The sequence below is a fragment of the Pleurodeles waltl genome, chromosome 9, assembly GCF_031143425.1.
Source record: "Pleurodeles waltl isolate 20211129_DDA chromosome 9, aPleWal1.hap1.20221129, whole genome shotgun sequence".
Classification (NCBI taxonomy): Eukaryota; Metazoa; Chordata; class Amphibia; order Caudata; family Salamandridae; genus Pleurodeles; species Pleurodeles waltl.
The window spans coordinates 846,565,042-846,585,786 of NC_090448.1; positions in this window are offsets into that span (position 1 = coordinate 846,565,042).

Below are 20,745 nucleotides of genomic sequence, written 5' to 3' on the forward strand. Positions count from 1 at the left end.
CGTCGCACCTTCCCACTCCGCCGGCTCAATTCTGAGCCGCCGTCCTCGTGGAAGGGTTTTTTGCACTGGGCTGGCGGGCAGCCTTTTGGCGGTCGCCCGCCAGCCCAGTGCAAAACCCAAAATACCCTCAGCGGTCTTTCGACCGCGGAGCGGTATTTTGGAGGGGGGAAGTCTGGCGGGCGGCCTCTGCCGCCCGCCAGACTCAGAATGACGCCCTATGTCTCTACATGCAACAAAAGCAAACTCGAGTATGAAGAGGGGCTCTGGAGTAATCTACTTGAGGCAGCTACAGTCCACGACTCCAAACGGTTTTGGCTTCTGGTCTCTTGCTGCGACCAGAACCGAGCACCTTATCTGGAGTCTCACATTTCTCCTGACATTTGGCTCTCTTATTTCAAGGAACTGTATGGCCCTTCTCTGGCCAGTCACATTCCTGACACAACCTTGGGGGAGCCAATAACTCTGGGTGAGCCCACGCCCTTCTTGCCTCCCTTTTCATTGAACAAAACTGTGCTGGCCATCACTGCTCAGAAAGCAGCGAAAGCCCCAGGGTCGGATGGGATTCCCTCTGACATGTTTAAAGTGGACCAGAACACCTGGGGTCCATATATCAATAGGCTTTCTAATGCCATTTTGACTACCAGAATTTATCCTGATTCATGGAAAGAGGCAATTATTGTGCCCATACACAAGAAAGGAGAGAGGAACATCCCGGGAAATTATAGACCTATCAGCCTCCTCGACAACCTTCAAAAAATATTCTGCTATCAGTTGTTGAGTAGGCTGAACAAATGGACAGTAGAAAACCAAATCCTAAATCACCTCCAAGCGGGTTTCAGAGAAAAAAATAGCACAATAGATCAGATATTCCGTTTTATTTCTATCAAATGGAAAGTTGTCGATGTAGACTTAGGTCATCTATATGTAGCATTCGTTGACCTAAAATCGGCCTTTGATCTAGTACCCCGCCACAAACTGTGGGAAGTCTTGTCCAAAATAAGAGTCCCTTGCTCTATTTTAAACATTATCAGAGATCTCTATACTGGTAATTATGGAAGAATCAGATGGGGCTCCCAAGGCGAATTAACTGAAAAATGTCTTACTGCTCGTGGTGTAGGACAAGGCTGCGTGCTTGCCCCTACTTTATTCCTCCTCTTTATAAACGCATGTATTCCTTATCTCATGGAGTGTTCCAACGATGCCCCTAAACTAGGAGGGCAGAAGATTCCCTGCCTCCTATTTGCCGACGACACCCTGCTGATATCCCAAACAGCCACAGGTCTCTCAACTCTGCTTTCGAGGTTCATGGATTTTTGCAATGACTATGGCCTCGAAATTAATCGATCAAAAACTAAGTGTATGGTGTTTGGGGACAAAAAAGGCAGGATGTGACGACCTATCTACCTAGAGGGTGCTGCGCTGGAAAGAGTCAGCGACTTTGATTACCTAGGCTTGAAATTAGAAGACTCGCATAAGTGGCACGGTCATATCCAGAAGGCCACCCTACGATTGAAACAGCGAGCGAGTGGCATTATAAGATTCGCAGCTAGATCTCCTAGCTTTGCCATGACGCCCGCTGTCGAAATCTACAAATTACAAGCAAGAGGGGGTGCAATTTATGGAGCCGAATTGTGGGGCCACTGTAGCTTAGATGATCTGACAAAGGTGGAAAACTCCTTCTTAGGGTCGTTGCTAAGAGTTCCTTCCAGCACCCCATTGCTCCCAATACGAATGGACCTAAACCTGCCCCCCATCAGCCAGATCGTCGCACTTAGGCCCCTGTTATACTGGATTCGTTTATGGTCATTAGATTCTCTAGCCCCCTATAGATGTGGGCTAGCTAATCTGATGGCCACCAACATCAGCCAAAAATTAAGTGGTGTGTATACGTAGAACGGACCTTCTCACTACTTGGTTTGGGTTCTTATTGGAAGGACCCGCTATCTATCCCAAAAAATGCATTACAGATATTAAAGGATGCATTTTGGCTCCATGTCCAACTTTCACAATTGTCTGCTGTCTCGCCATCTTCCATGACGGACAATTTCCTACAGTTCAAATGTCACTACGAATTTGTACAATATATGGACATAGTTTCTTCTCCGTTCGTTCGTGCATTATATATTAGATTTAGGGTAGGCTCTCTTCCTCTGCGTACCCTTACATATAAATGGTCTAACTCTAGCTGCACTTCCAAGATGTGTCCGATGGGCTGCGCCAGAGAAGAATCCATAACCCACATCCTCTTCCAATGCCCCGCATACCACAAACAAAGAGTCCGCTGGATTATTCCTTTATGCAGGAAAATGGGTTTTAAAAATTGTTCGCTGGCTCTGAGAATTTTTTAATCTGACTCATCTGTTTTAGTGGTTTGCTGCTTGGCAAAATATTTATATTCAATCTGGCATATTAGATTGAACATGCTCAAAAAAATAGAGGGAAAGTTAACAACGGATGTGGGGACCAGTCATTGATGAATGAATCTGTCTTTGTATGCACTTACTATTCTAATTGGCCTAGACGCATCTCCCCTTTGCCCTTTTTACCTGTTTTGTTTAGATACTTTTACACTTTTAAATAGAAATGTTTTTTTATTTGATATGTTTGGCCAGGTCTGTATTTGATTTTTAATACCTACTATGTATTTTTACGTAAATCTATAATAAGGTGCGATTTTACAGTAGGGAAATGCTTATATCCAAACACTTCTTTTCTCTTTTTTAATCTTTTATGACTAAAACTGTCTATTATGTAGTTTGTTGTTCTTTTTTAATTATGAAATTGTCAAATGTGATGTGCTTTTATGGTATTTATACTTACCGAAATAAAGCTAATGATGATGATGATGATGATGAGGTGTTTACTAATTGTGGCAAATATCTCCTAACCTGACTTTTTTTTTAACATGCCAATGAGATGTTACATGGTGAATCAGTATCAAATGCAACAAATATCAGACATCTGTGCAAACACTGTCTGCACAGCGATAACAATTTAGCCATGAACCTGTACTCAGGGCCTCATAATAAGGGAGACAGGATATTCATCATGTTTGTGACAGAACATCGGTCCACCAAACTCTACTTCTTGCCATAAAACCTTTACCTTTTGACTGGTGTTTCCTTTAAATTTGTTTGATGAATGCTCTTGAAACTTTGCTGGCCTTCTTCCCCTGATTCATTGTTGGAGTCCCAAACGTTTTGCAGCATTTCATCAAGGGGGTGCAAAGAAAAAAGGAGGCTTCCTCAATGGGCTTGAAATGTATTTTCCATAGACTTTTTTTAATTCAAGTAGCTTGAATATCATCAGCTGGATTTTTGGGGTATTTGGCAGTTTTACATAGTTGGGGTGTAGATGATTCTGTGGGGTAGTGCTAGGTAGAGTAAGTAAGTGTTAAGTTGGAAGGTATTTTTTCAATTATATCTATGTCCCCATTAGTGCTACAGAACAACCTCAGTGTATATGTATTAATTGGATGGCAAAGGAATATCTGATTGGGTAATGTGTAGTTCTCCAAAACTTGAAGGCAGCCATGTTGTTTTATACTGCATTTTCAGTGCGTTTTGCAGTACACTATAACAATGTGTTGAGCCTTGTAATTGTAATTCTAATGAGGTCAGCATTGTAGTGTGCCTTAGGCAATAATGTTGGGATATGAAGAAATGTTTTTTTTTAGATTACAGAGTCCCACAGTACTTTTTATGATGGTCTCTAGAGAGTACTGAGGTACTGTAAAAATTTGTTTTTTAAAGTAATCCATATATCTTCATATTTACTCATGCTCCTGTTTGCACTTTGGATTTAGATATGGCTTAGTGGGAGTTGGGGGATGTTATTTATGGAGATAATATTGCCAGTTATGGTAAAATGTACATCGTCTGCACACTATAGATAAGGGTTGGAAAACATAATATTGAGATGATATTTAGAAGACATGGTGATATCGCTTAGGGAGGCAGACACCATTTTGTTTATATGTCTGTGTGTTTTTTCATACTTTTCTGCAGTTTCTACTGAGTAGGTCCACTTTATCTTTTGGAAAATACTAAAATATGCAAAATGGGTGTGAAGAAATAAATTAAAGAAATGAAAATATCTTTAATCTCTATTCAATTTGTACACCAGTGAGGTGATCAATATTGTCTCCACAATGAATCATTAGAAAATGGGGATGCTCACAATTAGTAAGAGATAAAATGAGAGGTAGGATATTATTCCACCTTAAACTTCTTTCAGCCGCCCATATGACCTTCCATTTGACTTACCAAAATTATGCTCAATTCTTTGCTTCTTGGCATACTCTCTAGCCCAAAAGATGTAACTGTGTCTAATTATCCACACACAAACCATCTTTTTTCTAGACTGACAGGCTGATTGGTTATATTTCACATATATTTCAGATTGGGCTGGTAAGATAGCCCAAACAGTACTAGACAAGGATAATCATAGCCAAAAAAGACTAGACACTGAGATATCTTCTCAGGTCAATATCATGTAATATTTATGTTACACGGGCTGAAAACAACCCCTGAGGCAAACAACAAAAGCACCACGGTGAGCCCAATGAGCTTAAAGTGCTTTCAGGTGCTAGATTTTGGCAGAAAAAAAACATTGGAAAAGTCAGTGTCGGGGAGCACCCTCCCCTTCCAAGGCATGGACAGTGCAGAGGCCCCTCTGCCCAGCAATGTCGGAATACACAACGTTGTCTTTGCTTGCAGGCGGTGGGCATTCGGAGGGTGTTGTGTGCTACGGTATTGGCCTTGGCTCCCTTAAAGATGCAGAGGTTAATATTCCAGTACTGTTCCCACCGGTCAGCCCGGCAGGAATGCATTTTGCAATGTTTCTGCCTGTCAGCCCAGAAAGAACATATTAATACACTTCGGGGGCACCACCATCATGGTGGCGTTCTCCCCGCAGCATTGGCAGTCCTGTGGTGGGACTGCCAATGTTATAATTAGGCCCTTTGTTGTTAATTAGTGCTGTGTGTGTTTTGTATTGCATATGTGCGTGTGTGACCGTTTAAATGTCTGTAATCTAAGACTATTCTATATGAATGGTCTGGTTTTGCCACGGGGAATAACGGGTTATTCATTGCAGAGACACAGGGTTCAATTACTCCATTGTACTCAAGTTGTGTGAGAATCTCTCTCACTGGGGTTTTAGCCTCATGGTTAATGGGATGTTGAGGCTGGGGTGTGGACCTGATGGAAATTTCATGGCTGGGGAAATATTTATCACATCCTACGTGGTTGTGATACAATGTGGGACCCTGAGCTAAAGCCGAATCAGCAGCATAGGCTTCTTTTACGACTTCTGGAACTAAGACTGAGACAGAAGGCAAAATGACAGCTTTCCCATGTGGGAACTTGTGGACAAATTCAGGTGGCCAATCTTTTTCTACCGAAAGAATATCATAATTACATGATTCCCAGAAGACAACTTCAATAATGTGCCCTGTGTCCCCCTCAATTTGGATATTTAGGGCCTGATGTAGCAAGCAGTCTTGCCCATTCTGTGTCTACAGGAAAATGTGTTCGTACATATGGCCCTTAATTCATAAACCCTGTCGGGTAGGGAAATATGCCTGTCCACTGTCTCTTTGACGGGAAAGTCATTAGTTGCTGTCACATTGAGATGATCTGTAAGACTCTGGCAACAAATTGTGACTTCTGCTATGCTATCCAGCAGAGTCGCTGCCCACGTCCTGTTATTGAGCTATATTCTCAACATTGTTGGCATGTTTAATGGAAATTGCTGCCTCCTTTTTCTTTTTAAATTGGGGCTTTTGTTGGGGAGATTTATCCTCCTTTTTTAGCGTAAGTTTCTGAGGAACGTTGTGAGTCCTTCTTCGGCTTCATGTAGTAAGTGCAGTGCTCTGACCGGCCCACTCTCTCACTCTGTTTGTCCGGCGTGTCTGGAAAGGAAAGAGAAAGATGTGTATCAGTAGATTGATATCTATCAAATGTTTTTAAAGTTTCTCTATTTTGGAGATTATTGGGGTTATTACAATTTTGGAGGAGGTGTTAATCCGTCCCAAATGTGACAGATATACCACCAGCAGTATTACGAGTTCCATAGGATATAATGGACTCGTAATACGGCTGGTGGTATATCCGTCACTTTACCATCACTTTTGGGACAGATTAACACCTCCTCCAATGTTGTAATAACCCCCTATATCTTCTTTCAGAAATCTCCAGATTTTTTTTTTTACCCCAACATTTTTTTTGTGCTTGTTTAGTACCTTCCTTAGGGGTGGTACTCTGAATTTGAGGTTTTGTTGGTCTGGCCCCCAGACTATCCCAACCTATACAAGTATAGGTTTTGGAGATAATCTTTGGCAGCTTGTGCTCCTGGTTCTGTTGAGGAATCTCCCTGAGCCAATGACGGATGGCCAATGCTGCTGCTTCCCAATTAATATTGCTAAAGGTAATTGAGGAGACTGTGTCAAAGTGACGCATCAGGTTAATTCCCAGGGCCAGAGCTGCCCCATGTTAATTTTTAATTTGTTTTGAATTTGTTCTGCAAATTGGCAAGTGTTGGAGAGCCACCTGTGGTTTTGTAAATTGTGGTGAAGACTGTACTCTAAGTGGCACAGTCCTCTATTGAGGGAACCATTAAGAATGGCAAGCACATTCTGAAAATTCTATGCTTATCTTGGGGTCCGTATGGGGGAACACTGCTTCTAGCTGATGAGTTTTTTGTGCTATCCAGAATGGAATCTTTTCCCATTCTGTGGGTGCTTTGCCCATTATTGAGCATTCTGTTTGAGGAATAATTCCTGTAATGGCCAATTGATGAATAGCTGTAGCAGCCCTCACTGGGGCGGTGTTCAAAGTCTGCATTACGAACCGAATTATTCGCCTATCTATTGCTACTAGCTCATTGTAAAATGTGAGTATGTCAGTTACTTGCATTGCCTGCACTTCAGGATGTGGTGTGTACGTAGCAAACATGGTCCACGTTGGTCCACGTTGATCCATCACTACTTAAAGGACCTAGGCCAATATTTATACTTTTTTTAGCGCCGCATTTGCGAAATTTTTTTGCTCGAACTTACAAAATACAATTGTCTTTTGTAAGTTTGCGCAGATTTTGCGTCAAACAACGACCCAAATGAGGCACTAAAAAAGTTTAAATATGGGCCCTAATCTCACAGGTTATATTACATGTGGAAGGGTGCCACTTAACCAGTTTTGGTGGTCTTGATAAGATAGTGGTATTTCTAAGTGTTGATAAGCTCGGTACCGCTTTGCTACATTCGCTAGTCTGTAGGTATGAAATGGATTTTAATTGTCATTTACTTCAGGAAAAGTGACCCAAGAATACAATGTTTCTGTTTGGCATGCTTTATGAACTTCCACTACAAATGTAACTTCCCCTTGGCTAGAAGAAACTGAGTAAGTGCTTGTCTGCAGTTCTCCAGGATGTTTATTGTGTTTGCCATGTTAAGGAGGAAGTATCAGAATTGGGAACACCAAAGGGGAAAAAAATCCTTTTTAAGGTTCAAGCTTTAACAACTTAGGGCCATATTTATACTTTTTGACGCAAAACTGCGCTAACGCAGTTTTGCGTCAAAAAAATTAGCGCCGGATAACGCCATTCTGAAGCGCCATGCGGGCGCAGTATTTATTCAATGACGTTAGCCGGCGTTAGCCGCCGGCGCTGCCTGGTGTGCGTGAAAAAAAACGACGTACACCAGGCAGCGCCGGCGTAGGGGGATATGGAGCTTGGGCGCCAAAAAATGGGGCAAGTCAGGCTGAGGCAAATTTTTCGCCTCAACCCGATTTGCGCCATTTTTTTCGACTCCCAAACCCCATTGAAATGACTCCTGTCTTAGCAAAGACAGGAGTCATGCCCCCTTGCCCAATGGCCATGCCCAGGGGACTTCTGTCCCCTGGGCATGGTCATTGGGCATAGTGGCATGTAGGGGGGCACAAATCAGGCCCCCCTATGCCACAAAAAAATAAAAAATAAAAACTTACCTGAACTTACTTTAATGTCCCTGGGATGGGTCCCTCCAGCCTTGGGTGTCCTCCTGGGGTGGGCAAGGGTGGCAGGGGGTGTCCCTGGGGGCATGGGAGGGCACCTCTGGGCTCCTTCCGAGCCCACAGGTCCCTTAACGCCTGCCCTGACCAGGCGCTAAAAAACGGCGCAAAAGCTGCCGGACGTCATTTTTTTTGACCCGCCCACTCCCGGGCGTGAATTTTGCCCGGGAGTGTAAATACGGCGCACATGCCTCAGAGTCAATTTTTTAGACGGGAACGCCTACCTTGCATATCATTAACGCAAAGTAGATGTCCACGCTAAAAAATGACGCAAACTCCATGGAATTTGGCGCTAGACGCGTCTAACGCCAAAGTATAAATATGGAGTAAGTTTTGAGTCGGAATTGCGTAAAAAAAAAACAACGCAATTCCGGCGCAAACAGAGTATAAATATGCCCCTTAAAGTCTAAATATGTACTCCTTATTCAGCTGGGGGGGACTGTCCCAAAGACCACAGATGTCTCCATATAATGGTACTTTGGGGTACCTTTGTGTATGTGAGACAGAGATACTCAGGAGACTCATAAATGAGTTCCTACACCAACGTTGGTGGTGCCTTGTCATAAGGACTCACTTATCTCCTTCTGGCCCCCTAGCAGCACCTCACCAAAACTCACATAGTAAAGGTGATTTCTGGTAGACTAGCTTATGGACTCTGAAAACGTTTTAGGGAAATCCGGGTGGAACAAATCTTACCCTTTTCTCTAGTTAGCAATGAGACTCTTACACACACACATAGGTAATAAAAAAGATGCAGAATAGTTTTCAATATATTTATTGAAAAGGCTGCAGTCTAAGATAAAATGCACGAGCTGCAAAGATTAGGATAATGACAAGTATCAAAATCAGTATTATGAAAATAAGCAATGTGAATATGAACAACCCCAAATTATTGCAATAAACATGAATATGCAAATTCCTCCCTAAAGTGTGTTTTCTACCCTAAAGAGAGCAAGGCATGATAAACATAATCTGCCTAAGCCATGTCCCTGAGAAGCACCCCAACCACTGTTACCTTAGAACAAGGTTGGGCACGAGTCTATAAAATCAGGCTTCTTAGACACACAAAGGCTGATGTGCAGTATAGATGGAATATCCTGGGTGGAACCCCCTCCAATGGCCATGGTCTTACAAGCTATTTTTATAAGGCACATCTTATTGTTCATGCACACATCCTGATATGTTCCTAAATGTTAGATTTGCGTGCACAAACATTTATCAGCAATATCATAACAAAATGCATGACATGCTCACATTACGTTCTTGTCTAATGTGAAGCAAAGGACATGATGAAAATCCAATACGTACATTTACTGATAATGATGCTTTCACAGTATGGCAACCGTTTATGAAATAAAAACATTTCTTCTAAAATGCAGGCAATGCTAAAATGAATAAAAATGAATAATAAAACAGAGCATGTTATCTATGTAAACGGTGACAGGCCTGCAAGCTAAGCTAAACACTTATGCCCAGGCAAGCTAAAATAGACACACGATAGGGGGCTACAGGTGGGGTGAAGGATTTCCCATGAGTTTGCTTAGTGGGCCCTGTGATTATGAACCGAGGAATCTAACTGGGTTCAGAAAGGTGTAGAACTGGAATGCACCCCTGCTGCTGCGGGCCAGGGTCCATGTTCTATTGAGCTAAGCATTGAAGCCCATCAAGGTAATAATTGGTCTACCCTGACTTTAGGCTGGAAGGGGGTTGTGTTGGACCTGGCCCATTTTGAAGGGTTACCCTGAACTTTTTGCCTTCTTCATCCTATTTTGTCTGACTTGTGTTAGTTGGCTGTAGTACTGTGGGCACTTTACCATTGCTAACCAGTGCTAAAGTGCATGTCAAAATGTATTGGTGATTGCTCTATCCATGACTGACACATTTGATTTACTAGTAAGGCCCTAGTATAGTGCACCAGGTGTGCCAGGGCCTGTAAATCAAATGCAACTAGTGGGCCTGTAGCAATGACTTTGTCACCCACATGAGTAGCCCTACAAACATGTCTCAGGCCTGCAATTGCAATAAACAGTGCTACACTGCCATGTGGACCTGGCAAGTGCACCCACTTGTCAGCCCCAAACTTTCTCTTGTACTACATGTAAGTCACCCCTAAAGTAGGCCCAAGGCGGCCCCATGGACAGGGTGCAGTGTATTTAAAAGGTAGGACATGTACTGGTGTGTTTTACATGTCCTCATAGTGGAATACTGCTGAATTTGCTTTTCACTATTGCAAGGCTAATCTCTCTTATAGCATTGTGTATCTGAGACTCCTGAGTGCTCAGAATTTGTGTTTTTCCCTGCATCCATTGTAAGTTGTGCACCTGTGTGCTTTGGGCTAGTTCAATTATGCACCCAGTGTCTAATCAGTCGCCGATCTATTTGTAGGCACAGAGTATGCTGGTGACTCGTGTGCTAATGTCGTAAATACCTGTAGGTTGGTCAGACATGAGTTGGCCTTTAACAGATGACCCTTTTGTGTTTCTTATTCCACTACACCCTTACATAAACCTTTTTACCTTGCTCATGTCAGTGTGGGGGTTTGGCCTAAACTGGCTTTTGATTGTGAACAGCGGTGTGTCCTCTATTGGTGCTTGATGTTGTGTGATGTTTTCACATTTCATGTTCACAGTAGTGTGCTTATTTTTTTACTTTTCCTACAGCATTCCCCACTAAATACTTTATCTAAATCTTGATCTGCCTTTGATACCAGGTAAGAAATATTGCAGTGGGAATCTACTACTTATGCTTGTGTCCTAATTGCCCTGCCTTACTACCTATTCTCCTAGCACATGGTAGTATAGCCTATATTACAGAGTATATTAGTAGCAAGATCACAGTCATTGGTTACAGAGTCCCCAACAGTCCCAACGTCCAGGATGGCCCCCTTGCATGGCTGTCATAAGGTCCAGTACATAACGGTGTTGTAGCAAAGCAGATATGTTTATTCTGGGTATCACTAAAACTGGAGCATGCAAAGTTACCACAAATTCCTCCCCAGTTAGGTGGTAACTAGGCATACAGAAGTTCTCCACACTGCCAGAAGAAATCCGTATGGTTGGAGGTGCCCCAATGTATGTCGTCATGGAAGACTGTGAGCTTGCAACCAATATTCTGACCTACGTTGATGGTTCCATTTCCCCTGAAAAATAAGTAAACAGAGGTTAGTGTCATGACAGTCTAAGGACTTTTAATGCTGTCTATCGAGGTACAGAGTGGAGTATACTTTTCCTTATGGAATCCTGGCTAATGTCAGTGCCATTCCATAAAAACATGGCTCTACATGAAAATTCGATGTAGGAATGTCACTGATTGTGAGCAAAGACTAACCCTCTGATCTGAGCCCTGGCCTGTGGACACAATCTGGAGGCAAGAGGCTTGCAAAATAGCTGTTATATTCAGTTGGTGGGTGTGTTACCCCCAGGAAACCTAGATCTAGGACCTTCTGGGTCTAATCTACAGTGGTAGGGCATCTTGTGTTCCTTATGTGTGCTATTTCCCTAATTTCTCTTGTTTGTCTCTGAGGATGTAGAATATTCCGGTAGTGTGTTGTATCCTGTGGCATTGACTAGGAAGCGTACCACTTTGACATGTGGAAATTGCATCTGGGCCATTTTTCTACACAGGTACAGGTGTAACCGACAGCGAGTTATGTCTGGTGGTAATTCCTTTGTGGAGTATAGTCCCTCTGAGCCAGTAGCATGGGGAATTAAGGAGCACACAAAGCATGACTCATTTGTGGCTTCTGCAACTATTTCTGACATGTGCTGATTGCACATGTCATCTGACCATTTAGCATGAGCGTTAGGGATCACATTGTTACTAGAGGGCTCTCTTCGGATAAGAAAGATATTAGAATTTGGGGGTACTTTGCTATCAAAGAGAAGAAAAAGGATAGATTTAGGAGATAAAAGCAAAACACAAAATCGAAAAATTTTAATTTTTGGTAATGTCCATTCAAAAGATAGTTCAAAAATATAGTTGGAGAGGGGCACTTTTTAGGGTGACAATCTACGTCCCTTCTCTTTTTTCACTTGAAATGTCCATTATTTTTGGTGAGCAGCTGGGTCAAGAAGCATATGGCTGTGATCTATCCAAGGTTTCCTGACATCTACTTTGAGAGCTGTTGGTGTAGCCATGGTGATAGTGTAGGGGCTCTCAAAGTGTTTCTCTTGGCATCTGCAAAAAAAGTTCCTTATGAACATTTGATCTCCTACTTTTAATTCTGGGAGGTTAACCTCAGCATTGGTGCACTTCTCTTTTCCTTTGGTTAACTGATTGGAAATGAATCTTGCACATTTTGTTCATTCTCACAAATACACATGCATTTCATCACTCAGGGGACACACTTTCTCCCTGAATTTTATTTCTAGTGGCAGTGGGTTGCATATTGATGGAGCTCCTTGCCACTATTTGGTGAGGAGTCAAGTGATGGTCTGAGCTTGGGGTATTCCTCTGGGAAAATAGTGCTATTAGCATGCAGTGTAGCCACTTTTTATTCAGGTTGGCACACAACTTGCTGATCTTACTCTTCGAAAGGCCATTCAGGCGCTCTACAATTCTATTACTTAGTGGGTGGTATGCGGAGGACAATTTTTGCTTGACCCTTAATAGTGCTGGTAGGTTTTCAAAAATGTTGTTAGAAAAAAGAGTGCCATTGACGGATTTTAAGGCTTCTGAAACCCCCCTTGGGGAATCACTTCCTTAACTAGGAATGTGGCTGGTGATTTGTTATCACAATGAACACATGGTCCTGCCTCAATCCATCTGGAGAATGGGCAGACCACCACTATGAGGTACCCGTAGTTGTTGCACCAGTCAGCCATATCCACAAAGTCAAAATTAAGGGCCTCAAAGGGACCTTATGATCCTGGAATGGTGGAGTTTAGCACTTTTAGAGTGGGATTAGGGGAATACTGCTGACAAATCGTGCAACTACGTAGATACATGGTTATTGTGTCATGCAAATTGAGGACAGTCCTGCCGTATTTGGGTTGCCAAATGGTCTCTGGAAGTGTGAGCTGGTAAATTAGTAAATTTATCCAGGGTGATTGCAAGCAGAGCTTGATGTATAACTGGCTTTCCTGTTGATAGCTGTCTATACACTAGGTTGCTTCTGGAATGGGTGCACCCTCTATTTTTATAACTGCGTTTTGTGTGACAACGCATCTTTCTGTAATTACATCAGGTGTAACCTTGCTGACTCAGTGTAGTGGGGTGTGAACTTGTCTATGGTAGTCTTTGCTTTGGCCTCCACTGGCGGGCAGTTCAAGCCACCTGGATGGGGTTCGATTGTGGGCCTGATGGTACCCTTGGGGGTGTACGTCTGGCTGCATCCTTAGCTGCTTGATCCACCAGTGCATTACCTTGGGACACTAAAGCCCTCATTATGACATTGGCGGTCAGGTTACCCCCACGCCGGCGATGGCGGTACTACCGTCGCCAGGCCGGTGGTAATGACCGCCAAATAATGACTATGGCGGTGATCACTCCAATATGACAGCCAATGTACCATACCAATAACCAGAGCAGTATGACCGCTGAACACGACAGTAGCCACCTACAGGCAGGCGGAAGACATGGATCCGCACACCATATTATGGAATAGCACACTGCCAGGATGGCGGAAACACAATATATTAACGGGGACACACACCTCCAGGGACACAGAGGAGTCCGTGGCCAGCATGGAACCAGCAATGCAAGTCTTCCCGATGCTGTACCACATCATGGCCGTGCTGGAGCACCAACGCTGACGAAGATGACAATGGTGAGTACAGCCACCTAGCACACAAGGGAGGGGGGAGAGAGTAACACGCACAACACACACCATACACACACACACCACACACCCAGAACCAGCTGCAGAGTAAATCGACAGCAGCAGGATCCACGGTCAAAGAAGGCTAGGACACATACCTCTGTTCCAACCACTGTAATCATGTTGGATGACAAATCAAGTTCAAAGAACATACAACTGCAAATGTACATGCTGGCCGGAAGGCCAGTTCAAAGTCACGAATGCCCACAGGGCAAAGTCCAACCCCCAACTTGACTCCTGATAACATTGGGACTCCACTGTTCAGGGGCATCATGTTGGAAATGGGCAGGCACCTCAGGGGGCAGGGGTGTAACTTATTGTGAGGGGGCTCCTAGCCCACTGGTTCTCGAGAGGCTCCTTGCCCACTGGGTACCTAGGGGGCTCGTAGCCCACTGGACACTGAGGGGGGGCTCCTAGCCCACTGGTTCTGGAGGGGACCCTTGCCCAGTGGATACTGAGGGGGATCCTCGCCCACTGGTAACTGAGGGGGCTCCTTGCCCACTGGATACTGAGGGGGCTCCTAGCCCAATGGATCTGGAGGGATCCCTTACCCCCTGGTTACTGAGGGCTGTCTTTGGCCACTGGTTCTAGAGGGCTGTCCTTGGCCACTGGTGCATGAGGGGTGTCCTTGGCCACTGGTTCATGAGGGCTGTCTTTGGCCGCTGTTTCTGGAGGGATGTCCTGGCCACTGGTTCTGGAGGGCTGACCTTGGCCACTGCTGCTTGAGGGGTTTCCTTAGATACTAGTTCCTGAGGGCTGTCCTTGGCCACTGGTTCTGAAGGGATGTCCTTGGCCACTGGTGCTTGAGGGGTGTCCTTGGCAACTGGTTCATGATGGCTGTCCTTGGCCACTGGTTCTGGAGTGATGTCCTTGGCCACCAGTGCTTGAGGGGTGTCCTTGGTCACTGGTTCATGAGGGCTATCCTTGGCCACTGGTTTTGGAGGGCTGTCTTTGGCCACTGGTTCTAGAGGGATGTCCTTGGCCAATTGTTCTGGAAGGCTGTCCTTGGCCACTAGTTCTGGGCGGATATCCTTGGCTACTGGTTCTGGAGGGATGTCCTTGGTCACTGGTTCTGGAGGGATGTCCTTGACTTTGTCCTTGTTGGTGCCTCCTTGGGCTTTGTCTTTGTTGGTTCCTCCTTGGGCTCTGTCTTAGTTGGGGCCTCCCTGCGCTTTGTCTTCATTGGTGCTTCCTTAGGCTTTGTCTTTGTTGGGGCCTCCTTGGGCTTTGCTTGTGTTGGGGCCTCCTTGCCCTTGGTCTTGGGAGCGGTCTCCTTGGTCCTAAGTTTTGGAGGTGGCTCCAGGCTCTTGGTTGTCTTTTTGGGAGGGGGCAGCACTTTAGCTCTCTGTTTTGTGGGGGGAGGAGTGTCCTTCGTGTGGGGGGGAGGCGGCTCACTCATGTGCCCCTTAGTGGCTGCTGGAGACTTTAGGGGTGGTACAATGTCAGACTGTGTGCTTGAGGTATTGGGGGGTGGGACCTTCCTCTTACGGGCAGGACAGAGGGGAGAGAAAGGGAAGAGGTCAAGGCAGGCAAGGAAATGGTTCTTAGGGCCAATGGGGTGGGATGGGGAGGAGGGATGGGAGTGGAGGTAGAGGGTAGAGGGAGTGGTTTAGGAAGAGGAGATGAGACAGTCTTGGGTGCAGGTGCATGGACAGTGTGCCTGTGTGAGGTGAATGGCTGTTGAGGGTCTGAGTGTGAGTGTTTGTGAATCTTTGGAGGGGGCAAACAGGGTGGGGAGGACAAACAGGACGTGTGGATGGATGTTGCGGTGGTGTCTGCAAGTGAGGTGGGTGTGCTGCATGATGTTGAGATGGAGATGGTGGTGACTGCGAGTTTGGTGTGCAGGGTGCAAGTCTGCGGGTCTGCTGTGGTGGTGACTGTGGGCAAGGCTATCTAGGTCTCAGGTTCAGGGACTGTTGATGCAGTGAATGCTGGTGTGAGTGCAGATGTGACTGTGAGGGAGGAGGAGGAGGGGGAGACAGTGGAGGCAGTGGATGATGTTGTGTGTGCCTCTGTCTGTTGGCAGTGTGAGTACTTGTGGACTGAAGAGTACTGTCTGTGTTTGTCTGTGCGAGTCTTGTATGATGTTTTGTGTGCATGCTTGTCTGAATGTGTGCGTGGGATAGGTTGAGGGTGAGGAGACTGGGACTGGGAAGTGGTAGTTGGAGGGGGGATGGAAGAAAGGGACACTGGCTGCCGTCATTGAAGAGGTCAGAGCCTGAAACGATCTCTGTAGGGCCGCCAAGCACTGTGAATGCCTTCCAGGAAGGCATTGCATTGCTGCATCTGGGATGCCAGCCACTGGATGGCATTCACTATGGTTGACTGCCCTACACAGATGGATCTCAGGAGGTCAATAGCCTCCTCACTGAGGGCAACAGGGATGACTAGGGCAGGGTCTGAGGTGCCTGGTGGGGAGGAGATGCCTACCTTCCTGGGTGAGCGGGGACGGGCAACTCTGTTGGGGGGTACTGGGAGGGCGGGGTGGCGGTAGAACCTGTAGCTGGGGTGGTTCCAGAGGGGTCTGCCACTAAAAGGGAGCTCTTATTGGAGGAGGAATCAGAGTCAGTGGTATCACCTCTTCTCCCCGCCATGGTGCTCTCCTCACCCTCTGTCCCACTGGTCCCTTCGGTGTCGGTGGACTCTGCCTCCTGGGTCCCGTAGGCTGCATCTCCCCCAATCGCCGATGCCCCTGCTCCTTCAACAGAAGATGCACACATGGACAGGATGTCAACAGGAGAGAAGGGGGAGAAAGAAAGGGAGCACAGGGTCAATCAAAGCAACAACAGCACAGATGGCATCCACATCACTGTCACATACTGAGACTGAGAATGGGCAGAAAGGACCACTCTGGCATTCCATTGGCTAAGTACCACAGCAGGTAAGAGCCAAACACTGCCAGTTACACACTCACTGGGACCAACTAAGCCCCGTCTGACAAGCCAGCTACCTAGCTATCAATAACATGCATATTACCCTATTTACTGAAGCTTGACCACGCAGCAATGTCTAAACTGGGATATTGGGGCATCCACTGACTAGTACCCTGCACCCAAATCCCATGCCAGGCAACAGAGATGGTTGTCAAACATACTGTATTCACCCCCTTATGGCTGCTGTAATGCCCTCAAGTGCCCATCCAACTCAGGATTGGCCACCACCAGTATGCGGGCCATCAGGGGGGTCAGGTTCCGATGGTCACCCCTCCCTCGTTGGAAGGCCATCCCCACTTGGGCCTCCGTGGTCTTCCGGGACCAGCGTCTCAGATCCTCCCACCGTTTCCTGCAGTGGGTGCTCTGCCTGCTGTAGATCCCCAGGTTCTGCACTTCCTTGGCGATGGCATGCCACAACTCCTTCTTCTAATGGGCGCTGACCTGCAGAAGTAATACAAACAGTGGGACACCATGAACAAGACAATCCAGTCTGTTACACATATGGCTTACAAACTGCATTAGCCCCTCATCAGGCACACACATGACTCGTACCCCTGCATTAATACAGTTACCAGCCATACTCCTCGAAAATGGGACACTGCTGACACACTCATACATCTCCATGTATCCATGTCGCATTCAACGTACCCATGATGTACTCACCTGTTGGTCTGGAGGTCCATACAACTGCCCATAGAGGGGAAGGACCTCAACCAAGAGCCTCTCCAACTCTTGCGATGTGAGGGCTGGAGCCCTTTCCCTGTTGCACGTGCCATGGCAGGTTCCAAACACAGGTCACAGCAGCACACGCAGTTGAGATGTCGTCATGTGGAAAGTCAGGAATCAAGTGAAGTGGTAGAAAGAAAATGGCAGTCACGTCCACGGCGGTGAACACTGTCACCGCCGGCGTTGATCATCATTGGTTCCCATACTTCATAGAGGACCATGTTAGCCAATAAGAAATTGCACAGCGGTGCAGACCGCCTCCCACCATGACGCGAACACTGTCGGAGTTAGGTCACTTCCACCTGTCGCTGCACACAGGACAGGTTGTTGCCATTTTCTAATGCTAGTACACATGTACAGATTTAAAAGTGTGTCATTGTAGTTGAATGTACCCACCTATACATTCCAGTGTCCAACATACAAGCATGCTCTGTGTATACTGCTGTAGTGAGTTCATGGTTCCTGTTGTCACTCCCTTTTTTTTTTTTGGGTCCCTTAGGTATGAACCACTGCAGAGAAATAGGATAAGGAGGCAGGCAAGTGTGTACAGACCCCTTATGGACTTGGCTACACTGGAGGACAGGCACATCATCCTAATCCATCGTCTGGACAGGGCCACAATCACAGAGCTCTGTGCACAATTGAAGCCTGATTTGCAACCTGTATCCATTGCACCCCAGTAATACCCTCTCTTGTGCAGGTACTTTCAGTGCTCCAATTCCTGGCAACTAGCTCTTTCAAGGTGACAGTGGGCTTGGCTGCCGGAATGTCACAGCCAATGTTCTCTATTGTGCTTGTAAGGGTTTTGTCTGCCATGCTCAAACACATGTGCAGCAACATCGCATTCCCCCAGGTAGATGATTCACCCACTGTGAAGGCTGGATTCTATGCGATGGGACATATACCACATATAACTGGGGCCATTGACAGGACCCATATTGCCTTAGTCCCCCTTGGGCCAATGAACAGCTGTACAGGAATCGGAAGGGTTCCCACTAATCTCAATGTCCAGATGGTGGGCCTTGCTGACCAGTACATCTCCCACGTCACTACTGAGTATCCTGGGCTGGTGCATTATGCCTTTGTCCTGAGGAATAGCAGCATCCCACAGCTGATGGTACAACAACTACAGAGACACATAGGCCCTCATTACAACCCTGGCGGTCGTGGTAAAGCGGCGGTAAGACCGCAAACAGGTCGGAGGCAAAAAAATTGAATTATGACGGTCATCCGCCACTTCACCATTCAGAACGCCATGGCGGTGAGAACCGCTGGGCTGGAGATTGCGGTCTCCAGCCCTGTGGTCGTCACTAGACCGCCGACGGTATCAGGACCCTGCATACCACCATGGATCTCAGGAGGTTGGGAACCGCCATGAGATCCATGGCAGTAGGCACTATCAGTGCCAGGGAATTCCTTCCCTCGTACTGAAAGGGGTCTCCCCCACCCCCTGCCACCCCCCATGAATCTATTAACAAAGTCACAAATTCATCTAAGGCGAATCCTGCTGACAGCTATTTTCCAGTCGATACTATTACGAACTCAAGCGATTCTACCGCCCAGGACACAGCAAAACTTCTGTCCTGGAATGTGGCTGGCAGCAATAGCAAACTCGTTGATACTGAGTGGGGGGCATTTATCAAAAATTTTAATGTCTGTATGTTCCAGGAAACATGGGCAACACTTTGTATGTACAAACAAGGGTTTAGCTCCTTTTTTAAACCTGCCAAGCCATCTCCAGCAGGTAGGGCGGCAGGGGGTTTAATCACTTGGGTAAAATCTAAAGAGGTGAGAGGTATAAACGAGATACACGTGGATTCTTATGACATTTTGGCTGTTGCCATTCACCCAGTCTCAGGCTCTCCTGTCCTTTGTATAAACATCTACAGTAGGCCGGGACCTTCCAACCACCGCTCTTCCACTATCGAGCTATTGAATACCTTAATCCCAGACCTCCGTCTTAAATACCACATCATAATAGCAGGAGACTTTAATGTTCAACTTGAACTTAATGTAGACCACATAGAGGTCATGCAGCTTGAAGATAGTGTATGGAACATCCCTTCCTTTCTGATTCCTCATTCCATCCAGCGAAATCCACATAAACCATGTGCCAGGGCTACACCGTTAATAGACCTTATGATATCCCACGGCCTCCGTTTTGGTAATGGCCGCTTCCCAGCTGACACTCCTGCCAGACCAACTTTCTTTAGGGGCTCATAAAGCAATAAACTGGATTATATGTTTTTCGATTTAAGAGCTTGGCACTATATACTAGATGTGGAAGTGGGCAACCCACATACTAGCGATCATGCACCTCTCCAGATTACGTATAAGAGACCTCTCTTACAGGAGTTGTACTCCCTCCTGTCTCTTCTATTGCTATGGAGCTGTCTAGTAATAGGCGTACGGTCAGATGGGACTCCTTTGTGCAATCAAAAAAGCTTCAAGAAAAACTGTGAGGGTCATTCTGACGCCAGGGCCACCGACCACGGGAGCACCGCCAACAGGCTGGCGGTGCTCCAACGAGCATTCTGACCGCGGCGGTTCAGCCGCGGTCAGAAGCGGAAAGTCAGCGGCCTCCCGCCGACTTTCCGCTGCTCGTGTGAATCCTCCATGGCTGCGGAGCGCGCTCCGCAGCCATGAGGATTCCGACCCCCCCTACCGCCATCCTGTTCATGGCGGGAAAGCCGCCATGAACAGGATGGCGGTAGGGGGGGTCGCGGGGCCCCTGGGGGCCCCTGCCGTGCCCATGCCAATGGCATGGGCACGGCAGGGGCCCCCGTAAGAGGGCCCCGCAAAGTATTTCAGTGTCTGCCTTGCAGACACTGAAATACGCGACGGGTGCCACTGCACCCGTCGCACCTTCCCACTCCGCCGGCTCGATTACGAGCCGGCATCCTCGTGGGAAGGTCGTTTTCCCCTGGGCTGGCGGGCGGTTTTTCAGCAACCGCCCGCCAGCCCAGGGGAAAACTTGTAATACTCGCCGCGGTCTTTTGACCGCGGCGCGGTATTTCGGAGGGGGGAATTCTGGCGGGCGGCCTCCGCCGCCCGCCAACATTGGAATGACCCCCTGTGTGTCTTAACTTCTTCCCATCAGTTATTTGACGATAACCTTACTCTCGCTCCAACCGAAGTACTGCCTCTCCACTTGAACCTCTTTGCTACCTTGAAAGAGTTGTTTACTAAATGCCCCAGGCCTTTGACTAACTCCTGTACC